The sequence below is a fragment of the Gavialis gangeticus genome, unplaced genomic scaffold (assembly GCF_001723915.1).
Source record: "Gavialis gangeticus isolate Ggan-Ray unplaced genomic scaffold, GavGan_comp1, whole genome shotgun sequence".
Classification (NCBI taxonomy): domain Eukaryota; kingdom Metazoa; phylum Chordata; order Crocodylia; family Gavialidae; genus Gavialis; species Gavialis gangeticus.
In genome coordinates this window covers 4,512,506-4,525,667 of record NW_017728964.1, presented here as the reverse complement: position 1 = coordinate 4,525,667, position 13,162 = coordinate 4,512,506, and positions in this window count along the sequence as shown.

Genomic DNA, 13,162 nt, shown 5'->3' with positions numbered 1-13,162 from the left:
CCGGGCTGCGCGCAGGTGGCGGGGCCGCTCCCTCCCCCTCCCCCGCTGCGGGCGGGCGGGCGGAGCTCGGCTCGGGAGCGCTGCCTGCATCGGCCCGCGGGAGCGGTCGGGGCAGGGGCGAAGCAGGAGGCGGTTTCCCCGGTCGGGGGCAGAGCTCCGGAGAACGGGCGATTCGCGACCGAACCGCTTGTCTGGGGCCAGATCCGCTTCGGCAGCGGAACCGACTCCAGCCCCTGAGCCCGTCCGCCAGGCGCAGGGCCGGGCCCTCCTGTGCTGCTCCCTTTGGTGAGCTTCGTGGCAAGAGGCAGTCTCGGCTCTAAGGGACGGGCTTCACCCACAGCGCAGCGGCCGGCGAGACTGTGAATGCTGGCGGTCGCGCCCCCCGGCGGGTGGGTGTGTTGTAGGGGCAAGACGCCGTCTCCTCGGTCAGTTTAGTTTCCTGGGGCTCAGGAGGCCGGGATCTTTGCCACGTTGCCTGTCTGGAGCCCCGAGGTGGTATCCGAGGTGTATGGTCTAACGCATTCATCTTCACAGCCCTCCGTGAAACAGAGAAGAGCTCTCACCCGCGCATAGCTGAGGGGTGCAAGGCCGGGAGTCGGGAAGAGGCTCCTGTTGTCTGATTCCCATTGATTTCACTTGACTACCTTTGTGGATTTCAGTCCAACTTACGTGCCCAGGGTCACCCAAGGAAGAGTCAGGAACTGTGCCCAGATATTTCAGGTACCAGGCTGGCACCTCAACCACTGGATTATGCAGCCCTGCAGGATTTCTAACAAAACAGCAGCTTTGAAATGCATTTTTTTAAAATCAAGTTTTATACCAAATCATTAAAACATCTGTAGAGGAAAGGCTTTTTGTGACCTTTTGTTGGACCAACTGTATAGGTGAAAGTTGCTGGACAAGGTTTTGAGCATCAGGTCCCTTAGGTCTGATATTTCTAGTTGTGCAAGATCATGGGAACAGCTTCCCTTCACTAATACGCCTAAAACATCATTCCCAAATTACCTTGACAGCAAGGATCAGGTGTGCACTGCAGTATTTCAAAGGCTGCCCCTGCTCCTAGGCAGATACGCCTCAACCTTCCCAGTCACCAGCACTGAACAGTTTAGAGCAGGAAGCAGGACAGTCGAGGAGATGTCAACAGCACTGTAGAAAGTGAGGGGGGGATGGGAAATGCCCGTCCTCTTCCCCTGTGCTTGGGGCCATGACTGCATAATGAGTGTCACTGCTCGGTAGTGGTATTACAGCAGTTCAGAGAGACCCCAGCTGGACTCAGGACCCCTTTGTGGGCATGTTGTAGGAAGCAGTTTCTATTCTAGAGCAAATGAATTGCACAAGCTCCAAACCCAGTCCTGGTCCCTGGGGCCCTGTCTGTTCACCTTCCCTCCCAGCCCCAGATCCACCAACAACCACCCAGTTGTTTGCAACTCCTCTTTGGTTACACTGGAGACCAGCAGGTAGGGTAGATGGCTTTGGAGCCGTTTAGAGCCATGCAAGACAGCCTTTTTTCAGGCCTGCCACAAATTAGCCCCTTACTTTTCAAGTGCCACTCCAGTCACCATCCCCTGCCTGCTCTGCCACATGCAGGGGCTGCCCATGCCATTGCAGCATGCGTGCCACAGGTTGGCCGCCACTGGACTAGAGCATAGCCGAGCATCCCCTCCCCCAGTGTCATTCTCAGGTTTTCTGAAAACAGAGAGCTGGAGCCCAGCTGGTACCTGCATTTGGGAGCCTCCAAGACTTGCCTCTGCCTGACTGCAGGTCACTGGCTCATCCTAGGTGTCCACAGAGCTCCCAGGTGCAGGGGCCAGGTTATGGCAGAAACAGCCGTGCAACTGAAAGGACCTAGTTTTATTCTGCACTTTCAGACAAAGGCATCCTTTCCGTTTTGTGTCATTTCAGATACAGCATGTCACACAGGGTGAATCACACCTTGCCCATGCTTATCTCTTTCTCTCTCTGGGGTGGAGATGTGTTTTCCCCACACAGAGCAGAACACAAGAATCAGACCCCTAACAGATTTACTGTATCACTGTTCTGCCCCCAGCATCCGCTGCATTGATAGTTGTGAGATATTGTGAGTAAAGAGAGCGGGGACTGGCTGTTTTCCTGGCCTAGATCTCAGCCGTTTATTTATGCTGCTGCTCTGAGGTACGTGTGCCTTGACCCTGTCCTGGAACCTTTTACGGCTGAAATAAGAGTCAGCTGGAAAAGATAAAGAGCAGAAAGCAAGCCTTCATGTCCTGCCTCTTTCTCACTCCCCCTCCTCTCACAGCTTCCCAGGCCTGCATGGTCATTTTATTTTACAAGAATAGTCAGTTGAAAGTGCAACCTTTATGTTTACAGAGACATGTTCTCCATGCATAGGTTCAGGCAGGGTAAATGTCCATTGCTCAGGGCTTCTCATGATAAATGAGGCCCTGCCCTTGTCTTCAAGCATCAGCAAGCCCTAGCTGCAGGAATATCACTGGTGCCAGCTTCTCTCCTTCACTGGTTGTTTTGTCCAGTCGATCCTTTCCCCATTGCTTCCCCAGCACGCTCCTGCCCTGGCATCTAAGCCATACATAACCTATTAAACCAAGGGCATAGGAGGATCGTGCTGCAAAATCCCAGATTCAAACCTATTGCCAGCGGCTTGTTGCCAGACACTGTGTTACCCAGCCATTGGGATGACAAGATCTAGTACAGACCACTGATTTTTGCAGCACACAGACAGGTGCCTCCCCTTCATCTAGCCAGCCCCCTCACAATGCCCTGACAGTTTTCTGCACCTGTGAAATCCCCAGGCAGTACCAATAGACTTTGATGCCAGCTTTCACGATGAATTGCCCTGCTCCAGCATGTCCCTAGGCTCCACCTGCAGTAGACAGGCAGTGCCAACCCCTCACCTGCTTCACACATCTGCCTTTACTACCAGCACAAAAAGCCAAATAAATACCTTTACAGAAGTTTGCCTCAAAAACAACCACCAAGATGTCTGCAAGTGAAAGGGGTAAAAAGTTCATAGCAGCTGCTGGGTGCAGCCAGCAGTGTTTGCTCTGTAAAGCATAGGTGAATGCATAGCTTGGAGGGTGCAAGGTCAGGGTGCCCCCAGGGAGTTCATTAGCAAATGTCAGCTCCAAGCTGCCAGTCAGCATCGTATCTGTTCTTTGGGCCAGCACGAAACATCTGACAGCCGACTGTGCATAGGCACGTGCATGTGAGTAGATTTGGCTGCTGGGGAAATGCAGGCATTTAATTGGTAGTGATGCTACCCCCCTCCACTGGTATACATTATAGTCCAATAACACACTGATTTATGGTGGCTGAGGGCCAAAGGACTCAGGAAAGAGTTGCAGAGGGGCCCTTCCTGTCCTGAGCATACAGGTCCACTAAGTGTCACATTTAATGACAACCTACTGTGCAAGGAGCAAACCCTGGCTTCATGAAACTTAGAGCCATAGTTAAGTGTCAGTCTGAAGACAAGTAGAAAGCAGATCAGTCAACCACACACACTTTTGCAAGCTGTAACTCACTTCATCAGATGATGTGAAAGGGTATGCAAAATGCAGCCAACATACAGGCCCGTTAGTGCCATACAAGCTTTTATTTTGGCTACCCCTCAGTGAATCCCTATGGCAGTATGGCAGTTGTCCATATAACACATGGCCAGGTGAGAATAGACTGCATTACTACAAACACACTTGGGCCACACCCTTGGGCATCTGTGCCTCTGAAATGCCCCCCTTTAGCATGGAGAGATATCTAACAACACAGCAGAGCCCAAAGAAAGTTTCTCTGGTTGCAGTCTGCTCTGCCCCAGAATGCAAGAACGGGAAGGCATGCAATGCAATTCAGTGACAACAGTGTTAGCACACATGCAGCTTGGAGCAAACAGAAGGGGAGAGAATGGGAAGGTCAGAAGTTGGAACTACCAGCCCTTGGCAGCAGCAGAGTTCTCTGCACGGCCAAAGGCCTCTGCGTAGGATGCTTGGCCAGCAGCTCCCATTGCCAGAGCAGAGCTTCTGGATAGCTCTTTTGGCAGTTCTCCCCAATACCTTATAGGAGGGAGCAGGGTATCACCATCTGGGGGTCTTCCCATCACAGCTCTGCTCCATAGGGCACAGTATAGAAAGAAGGGACCTCAGATGGACCCCTTTTTCCCTTCCACTAGCCCAGTGCCCTGCTTATATTGCTTCCACAGCTGACTGCTGGCTGAGATCTTGTTACACACCCACTGCAACAGGATTTGCCTCTAAGGTGACTACACCAATTCTGTCTCCCTGTGGCTCCCCAAGGTACTGCCCTGTACCCCAAGGTAGCTGCCACACCTTGCTGGAAAATAAATCTAAGATGGGAGGCTGTCCTCAGAATGGCAGAGGGAGTCTTGAGATGCTTCATTCTGCCCCTGCTCATCATCAGCCACCTCACTCTGGCCCAGTCTTTGGGTTTTAACCCTCAAGTAGGGTCTCTCTCCATCTCGTTGGCCCCAGCTAATTTACTGAGGCTATAGCTAGGCCCCTTCTCTAGGACCATGTCAGCAGTCTTTCTGCAGGGCTCTTTCTTCCTAGCCCTTGTCAACAGTCCTTGACTAGGCCTTGTAGTCACTGCCCTCTCGTTGGCCTGTAGTCTCCCATAGCAGACTTGCCACAGCTACGCACAGCACCCTTTTCACACACCACTTCAATGGCTTTGCAGGGCTACAACTTTCTGTAAAACAAATGATTATCAGCACCCTCCACTGGGCACCTCTGGTGGCCTCCGCACTCCCCTTCTAGCCACTCCACACCTCGTGGCAAACGCAGTCTCAGACCAACATAAAACCTTGCAGAGTCTCACAGAGGTCTGTTTTTCTCTTCCAAGGATCTAGGCCAGAATACCCTCTCAAGCCCAAGAGCCAGGCTTGTATAGCCCCGGGCTGGTTACAGGAGCTCTGGTTCTCTCTACCAGCTACAGGGGTTTCACAGTGGCTTCATCCGGATATTGGCTGCTCTGCAGCCTGCCTTCCTGCAGGATGTCCTCTGCACTCCTGCAGCCACTTTGCTCTGCTGCTTCGGTCTCTCTAGTAACAGGGATTAGGGGTCCTCCTTACATCCACCCCTGGCAGGAATGAAGTGTGTCATAGCAACTATCCTGTCCGAGTGCAAAGTGGTGTGAGATTCACACCTTGAAGTGCTGTTGTCTGAGAGACACAGGAATCCAGGGAGGCACAAAGCTGCACTGGAGCCTGGCCCAGATACCAGTTGCTTTGGAGTTTCCCTTGCATGTTGCCTGCAGTTTAGGAGCTTGCCCTAGTAGGGGGTTGCCAGGGTCATGGAGAGATACCTCCCACCTCAGCCCAAGGTGGAGTCGGTGCTCAAGGCAGGCACACACAGGGAGGACACAAAGACCTTCCATGACCTTTGTCCTGACGGTACCTGCTTTGGGGCTGATGAGGTGACTATTCTGTCTGGAAACTAAGGCCTGCTACCATCAGGTAAGCCACATCAAATAGCTGAGAAACCCAGAATAAGTTTTTCCTGATATTTCACATGTATAAAAACCTCCTTGTTTTAAAGTGCAAGAAGAGGGAATGCATCCAATCCGTTTAGCTCAGCTCAAGTTACAGGGTAGATTACAACATGTGTAGCCTTCCAAAGCTGGGCACTTCTCCTAATACATGATCTGCAAAGGGGCTTGGCCTGCCTTTGCTCTTTTACCATGAGCCATATTTTTGCTTTGCATTGCTCTGCCTACCCTGTTTCTTACTTACTCCTTTTCTACCGGAAAATTCTCCAGACAGCTGGAGAATTGGTAGTTTTAACGACACCGGAAGCAATAAGCAAGTGACCCTTAATTAACTGAGAGAGGAAAGGATTGTTATTCCAATTTCTTAAAGCTCTTCAGTTTTTTTTCTGTCTTGCTGCAGTGCATTTAATTTAAATATCTAAAAAAACACTTGAGAGAAAAGTTCTCTTTGTTAAAGCTCCTGCCTCCCAAATGCCTTTAATTTAGGGTTACCAGTGCACAGTGGTAAGAAGCTGTGGAGAGAGAGGTTGTATTTTAGAGATGCTCCCTCTCTTAGACTACAGAGATTGGGAATTGCAGGATGGTCCCTCAGTTAAGAGCAAGTTTGTTAGAGCCGGAAAGCGTCTGCAGAAGTTACTTACTGCTGCAGGGTTAGTTTTCTGTCCTTCTCATTCATTGTATGTCTGTGTTTACTGAACCCAGTGATCACTACAGAAGTAAGCAGTCAGTAAATAAATACAGCTCACTGACCCACTTGATCAAACAGTAGGTAGTAAGGACACAGTACTCCCCTGCAGACCAGCATGCTGCTTCTCTAGGCAGAAATGAGAAGAAAACTCAGAACCTGGCTCCTTTCTAAGGCATTTCCTTGGGACACTATTGATTAAGTAATAAAAAAAATGGCCCAATTTAACTGAATACAGTTGGCCTTGGCCAGCCATGAGAAGGGAGGTCCTCCGCAGCTTTTAAACAGCTGTTGTACCTGGTCACGCCATGCTGCGCACATACTTTTTAACTTCTTTTCCATGTCCCCCAAATAGGAGGCCATGTCCAAGGTGCTGAGCAGAGTGGGAAGCACGAGTGACACAATATGTGCCTGGCAGTCTCCCAAGCTGGTGAAACCAGCCCTGCAAAGGGGTTTGTTTCCTGTCTGTAAAGAACCAACGTGGGGCTGGGAAACAGGAGAGAGGTAGGTACCTGTGACACACGAGTTCCCTTCCATCTCTCCATCCCGGATCGGGTGTCTTGGTTCCAGCTATTCCCTCCTCTCGCTCCTGTCAGACTGGATTGCTTTTCATGTATATTTTAGAGCCCAGGAAGAACAGTCTCACTCTCACTCTCTCCCCTTCTGTCCTTCCCAGAAATTTATGTAAGTTTCTCCTACATATTTAATCCCACCACTTATAGCCTCGCCAGATTTTCCATGTAAAACATTTTAAACTTTTATGGAATCCGAACCATCAGCGCTAGGGGAGGCTCCGAGCACCCAGCCAGACTTTCTCACTGTCAGTGTTGCGGAGCCAGGTGTAGTGCACTTCCCAACTCCTCTCTGCAGCTACATGTTGAATGCTGTGAGCTCTGGAGCTCCTGGCATTTCCCTTGGGAGACTGTTCTGCAGCCCAGGGGCCTGTGTCAGATTCTGCCCCCCAGCATTAGTTTTTGCTCAGAATCCCCTATTCCAGCTGGTGTTAGACACACACCTCCCACCTCCTGCAACTCCTGCCTTCATATCCAAGAAGAGCCAGGCCTGAGGTTCCTGAGGATGGAGTTTCAATGTGCACAGGTTCATGAAGGGAGATGAAGGGGCTTTGTCTTTCCAAACCAATAACCCATCACCAAACAACTTAAAGATAGTAAGTACTGCCTATCACCCAGGCCTGGCAGGATTCAGGGTGGCATCCACATGGAAAAATCATACATTACCAATGGTTCGGTCTCAGTTCAGACCTGCTTTCCCCCTCCTAGCAGCAGAAAGGGACAAGGCAGAGGTGTGTCATTTCATTCCAGGGCAACTCCTCAAGTGGAGAGGGTGTCTCTGCCCAGGCCACCCTTTCTGCTGCTCTCCTGGCGTCCTCTTTCTGGCCGCCTCCTAAATCCCTGCTAATCCCTCTCTTCCCACCTGTTGTTGACTCAGTGCCACTGAAGCCTCAGCTCGACTCAGGCCGGGCACTTTGATAATGACTTCTCCTCTCTGATAGAAGTGGCAGAGAGCATGGTGACCCACCCCGGACACAGGATCCCAGTGAAGTCACCAGATGACTGAAACTATTGCACCAGCAGGAGTCATTACTGTTATATTTAGATAATGTACATACTCCAGGGTTACTTGCTTATTGATCAGAGAAGCTGCTAACAAAAATGACACAGTACCTTAGGGCTGGAGTCTCAGGCCAATTACTTTAGGAACTGGGCTGTCTGCCCAGAAAGCATGGGTGAGGTAGAGAGAGGGGTTGTGGCAGAGCACAAGGAAAAGGACAGGGAGGAACACAAGGTGGTTTGGGCTGAAAGCAGACCCTGCGCTGACACAGCTCAGGAAGCAGGGAGCAGTGCAGTTGCACGGATACGTAGCAGATAACAGACAAGCTAGGGAGGAAGGGTTGTTCGAGTGCTGGTATAGGACTTTCAGAACGAAGGGGCAAATCCCTGCTCTGCTATAGATGTCCTGTGTGACTTTGAACAAGTTGCTTAATCTTTCTGGCCAACTGTGGAAGCTAGTATTTTCACACTAGATCTCCTGAAATGCTGCCTGGATAGTGCAGTCACAGGATGGTTTGTGACTGCTGCAAGGCTGAACCAAAACCCTGGTTCCAAACACCTATGTAATAGGAGTAAATTTGGGCCTGACACCATATCTAGCCTTGCAGCCCATCTCCCTGTCTATACCTGTCCTGAAAGGCAAGGGGTCTTTCCCCCTCACATACAAGGATCTTTCCTTGCATAAACAATATATGAAATACCAATTTTTAAAATTCAGTTTCCAAGGGTCATAACCCAAATTTGTACAAAATAGGCAACATGACAAAATCCTGAAATCAAGACAGGGCTTCCAATAGCATTTCATACTTGGTTTTGAAGGCTGCACAGTCCGGGTGGGACTGATGGGACTCACTACATCATAGGAGTGTTGGTACTAAAGAACCACAGAGTAAAAGTAGCATATGGACTGTATGGTGGACAGAAACCTGGCGGGATTGTCAGACTTAAAGGGTAGTAATCAATGGCTCTATGTCTAGTTGGCAGCTGGTATCAAATGGAGTGCCCCTGCATTTGGCCCTGGGACCAGTTTTATTCAGTATCTTCATCAGCGATTTGGAAGGTGGGATGGAGCATACCCTCAGCAAGTTTGCAGATGACACCAGGCTGGGTGGAATAGTAGGCATGCTAGAGGGCAGGGCTAGGATTCAGAAAGACCTAGCCAAATTGTAGGAGTGGGCCTAAAGAAATCTTGTGAGGTTCAACAAGGACAAGTGCAAAGTCCAGCACTTAGGACAGAACAATCCCATGCACCAGTACAGGCTGGGGCTGACTGGCTGGGCAGCAGCTCTGCAGAAAAGAGCCCGGGGGTTACAGTGGACAGTAAGCTGAATGAGCCAACATTGTGCCCTTGTTGCCAAGAAGGTTAACAGCAAACTGAGCTGCATTAGTAGGAGTGATGCCAGCAGATTGAAGAAAGAGATGATTCCCCTCTATTTGGCACTGGTGAGGTCACATCTGGAGTCCTGTGTCCAGTTTTGGGCCCCCCACTACAATAGGGATGTTGACAAATTGGAGAGAGTGCAGCAGATGCAATGGAAATGGTTCAGGGACTGGGGCACATGACTTCTGAGGAGACGCTGAGGGCACTGTGCTTATATAGTCTGGAGAAGAGAAGACAGAGGGGATTTAAAAGCAGCTTTCAACTACCTGAAGGTGGTTCCAGAGAGGATGGAGCAAGACTGTTCTCAGTGGGGGAGATGACAGAACAAGGAGCAATGGGCTCAAGTTGCAGCAAGGGAAGTTTAGGTTAGATATTAGGGGGAAAAAAATCTCACTAGGGGGATAGTAAAGCACTGGAACAGCCTACCCAGAGTGGTTGTGGACTCTCCATCCTTAGAGGTTTTTAAGACCCAGGTAAATAAAACCTGGGTTAGGTTGATCTAGTTCAGGATGGTCCTGCTTTGAGAAGGGGGTTGAACTAGATGACCTCTTGAAGTCTCTTCCAACTCTCATTTTCTATGATAAACAGCAACCAAAGTACATTTTATTTACAACAGATACGTCATATTTAATAGTTACCAGGGTTATTAGCAACTGAGATCAGGCAATGGTTTAATATACTGATCTGACTTTTTCATGACAGTGGGCGCATCTGTATGTGCAATTATACTTCATGAAGAAACTGTGGCTCTTGTTGCTCCACAGTTTATTGCTCCCAGGGACGTCATTTGAACATGTGCCCAGGAGTAATTAACTCTGGAGCAATAAGCTCCACAAGTTGTTCATGCACAATGTGGAGCCAGGGCAGGAGAGCCCCGGCTGGCAGGGGCCTCTGTGGGCCAGTCTGCCAATCTGGTGCTGCTCCCCCTACCTCAACATGCTGCAGAGGGGCTGGCTGGGACACAAAGGAGCTTCATTGTGGGGCTAGCTGGAAGGCAGCTGAAGCAGCCTCATGTCCCAGTGAGTCCCTCCAGCCTCTACACATGCACTGCTGCAGAGTTTTTTACTCCGCAGCAGGATAGTGTTTAGAGATGAGCACTGCCAATGCTTTCCCACCTAAATGAGAGGGATGTCGTTGCATCTTACATGTCAGGAAGAACCTAGGGTAAGGACCATGTTCAGTCTACATTACAGCAGAAGGCAAAAATCTCCACAGTTTTGGCCAAGGGTAAATGTTCCTTCTTAATCTTAAACTTGGCAAATGGTTTGACCCCATATGGAAGAGCAAGACTCTAGCAGGACATTTTGGGCTCTTAAAATTCACTGTTTAATTTATATTTAATAAACACAGACAGCGACCAATAAATTACTTTCTTCTAGTGTCCCTGATGTCGCCTTTTTGTGACCTTTTTTTGTGAGTCCCTTTGGAGCTCAGTCCCAAAATATTTACTAAAGGATTTAACACCACAAGCCACCCAGAAGAGTAAGTGGGACCATTACCAGGAGTAAACCGTGGGTGCCTACATGCATGCCGAAGTGCGCTCTAATTAGGACATGTCAGAGCTGACCCGATTCATCGAGTCTGCTCTGCGTTCTAATTCGAACGCTCCAGCGTGGCCTCATCATTGTGTGTATAAACCCCGGCAGGTTTAAAAAATGTCCACTGGGGTGCTTTAGCTAAACCTCATCAAATGAGGTTCAGATAAAGTGTCCCACAACCTTTTTGAAACATGCAGGGGCTTAAAACATATGACAGTGAGGCATTTTAATTAGAGTGGCTCTCCAGGAGCTGCTCTAATTAACCCCCCGCTCTCCCATCTCCTACCCCTGAGCACGTGTATAGGCGCTCTTTGTATCCAGCATTCAAAGTGTGCGAAGGATCCAGACCTAGATGATAAAACCGCTGTGTCAGGAACTGTCTTTATTTTTGTTCCTTGTGCAACACCAAGCACATAGTTAGAGTTAGCACTAAACAAACAAATACATGATGACTTTGTTCTGCTATTGCACAACTTCGCTGCATTCACAGAGCGCTTCGGCCAAGACAGGGAGCTGGTAATTCAGGCTCTACTCCTTTGAGATACTGAGAGCCCTCAACCCTCATTAATTCAGGATAGGGCTTGTCAAGCATTAAGCCCCAATCTCACAGTCACATTGGTGTGGGATGACCCTTTGGCGCTCTCTCAGCCCCTATGGCTTCTGTCTGGATATGAGGTTTAGCTCACGTGGATCTAGGAGCAGGATCAAGAGCTTATTATTATATTATAGATAGCGCTTATTGATTATGACTTGGAACAATCATTTCTTATAATGGAGTGACTGACAGGAATTCTTACAATGATGATTTATTTTTCAATATAATCCTTATTTGTAAGCTTTGTGCTTCTTAAAATAGTTCTGTTCTCTGTGCCTTATTATTCAGATTAAATCAAATATTTATTTTAACTGCAGCATGCAGTCTGTGCTACAGCGAAGGGGCAGAAACATTTTCATTCCAAAAACCCATTTGTCAGTTGCTTGTAACTTTCCCTGACTTGTACCTCTCGGGCTGCCATTTTCCACATTTAACACTCAGGCTAGGAGCAAATTCAAGGCAGGACAGAGGCTGAGCAAAATAGTCCGTACAATTTCAAGAGTCAACTGAGTGGCAAATACTATTATACTATCAATAAAGATGATTTGCTATTATTGTGTGAATAGATCAAATACCTTAGAAACTGAGGTGCTGGGTGTGGTGCAAAACATAGAAGATAGACAGACATATACTTGGAAACAGCTACATAGCTATATAGATAAGAGTATATGAGGGAACAGCCAGCCAGATATAATAAAGGTAAAAACAAATCTAAAACCATTAAAAACAAAAGGATAAAAAGTATATGCAGCCCCACAAGGGGCTGGGCATGAAAGCATTCGACAATCAAACTTACATCCTAACTAGAGATTGAAACCCTCCTCCCCCTCCTCACAGTGTCTTTCATGTGGTCACACTTTTAGGACCAGCTGGCCATATTTCACTGTACAGAGTGACCCTTCAGGAGCCCAGCACAGCACACATTGGTCTGTGCTCTCTTGCAGGGTGAAGAGCCTACGCTCAAAGGAGGGAAATGCCTGGACAAGGAATTGGAAGAGGTGGAGAGCATCATCAGCTCTGGTCCCTGCAAGATGGTTCCTGAGGCTCTTCGCAGCTGCCATCTTGGCCTGACCCAGCAGGAAACCAGCCAAGCATATAATATTCCCCTTGATTGTCCAGCATAGCACAGAGAAAGTCCCAGTCCAGTGTGGCAAAGAGGGCACTGAGGGTAGCAAAGAGCAGCTGCCTCACTTCTTTCTCACAGGAGGAGCAAGCTACAGATGCCACTGTATCTCAGTGGCAGACAAAGATGCTCATCGCCAGGGCTCCAAGCAGCAGCTGCCACTGGAAGCTGCTGGTCCTCTTGGCTTTGAGTAACTTGTACAGGGTGTATCCGACTGGATGGGCTTGCTGTGACACTGGTGCCATTAGATGCTGCCTCCAGGTTGTATTGGGGAAGGTAGCCAGGCTACAGGTGTGATGCATCCTGACTGCCCATTCATAAAGCATCTTTCCAGGTAGGATCTGAAAGCAGATGCCACCACTGCTGCTCTTGTTTGGCACAGCAAGGAGCAGCAAGGTACTGGGCTCACTGCTTTCATCACTGTCCACAGCTGGGGTGACTGGCAGTGGTGGATATGGCGAGTCCAGAGAGCTCCCACTGGGGAGGGCCAGCCACATGTGGAAGTGGTCCTCCATGGCAGCAGCCATGTCCCTGGGGAGGTCAGCCTTCACTTCATCCAAGAGGCATGAAGCAAAGCAGGCAGAGCCAGAAAGATCAGGCTGGGTCAAGAAGGTGGATCACTTTGATGGTGTATGAACAAAGGTCAAGGAGGCCATGAATCTTCCAAAGGTGAGGCTCAGTACCCACTTTTGTAAAGCCTGTTTGTGAAGTAGAGGCTCCTGCAGCAGCCCTGGAAAACTCAGACACCTGGCCTGGGCCCTCAGGGAGAAGGAGGCTCTCCA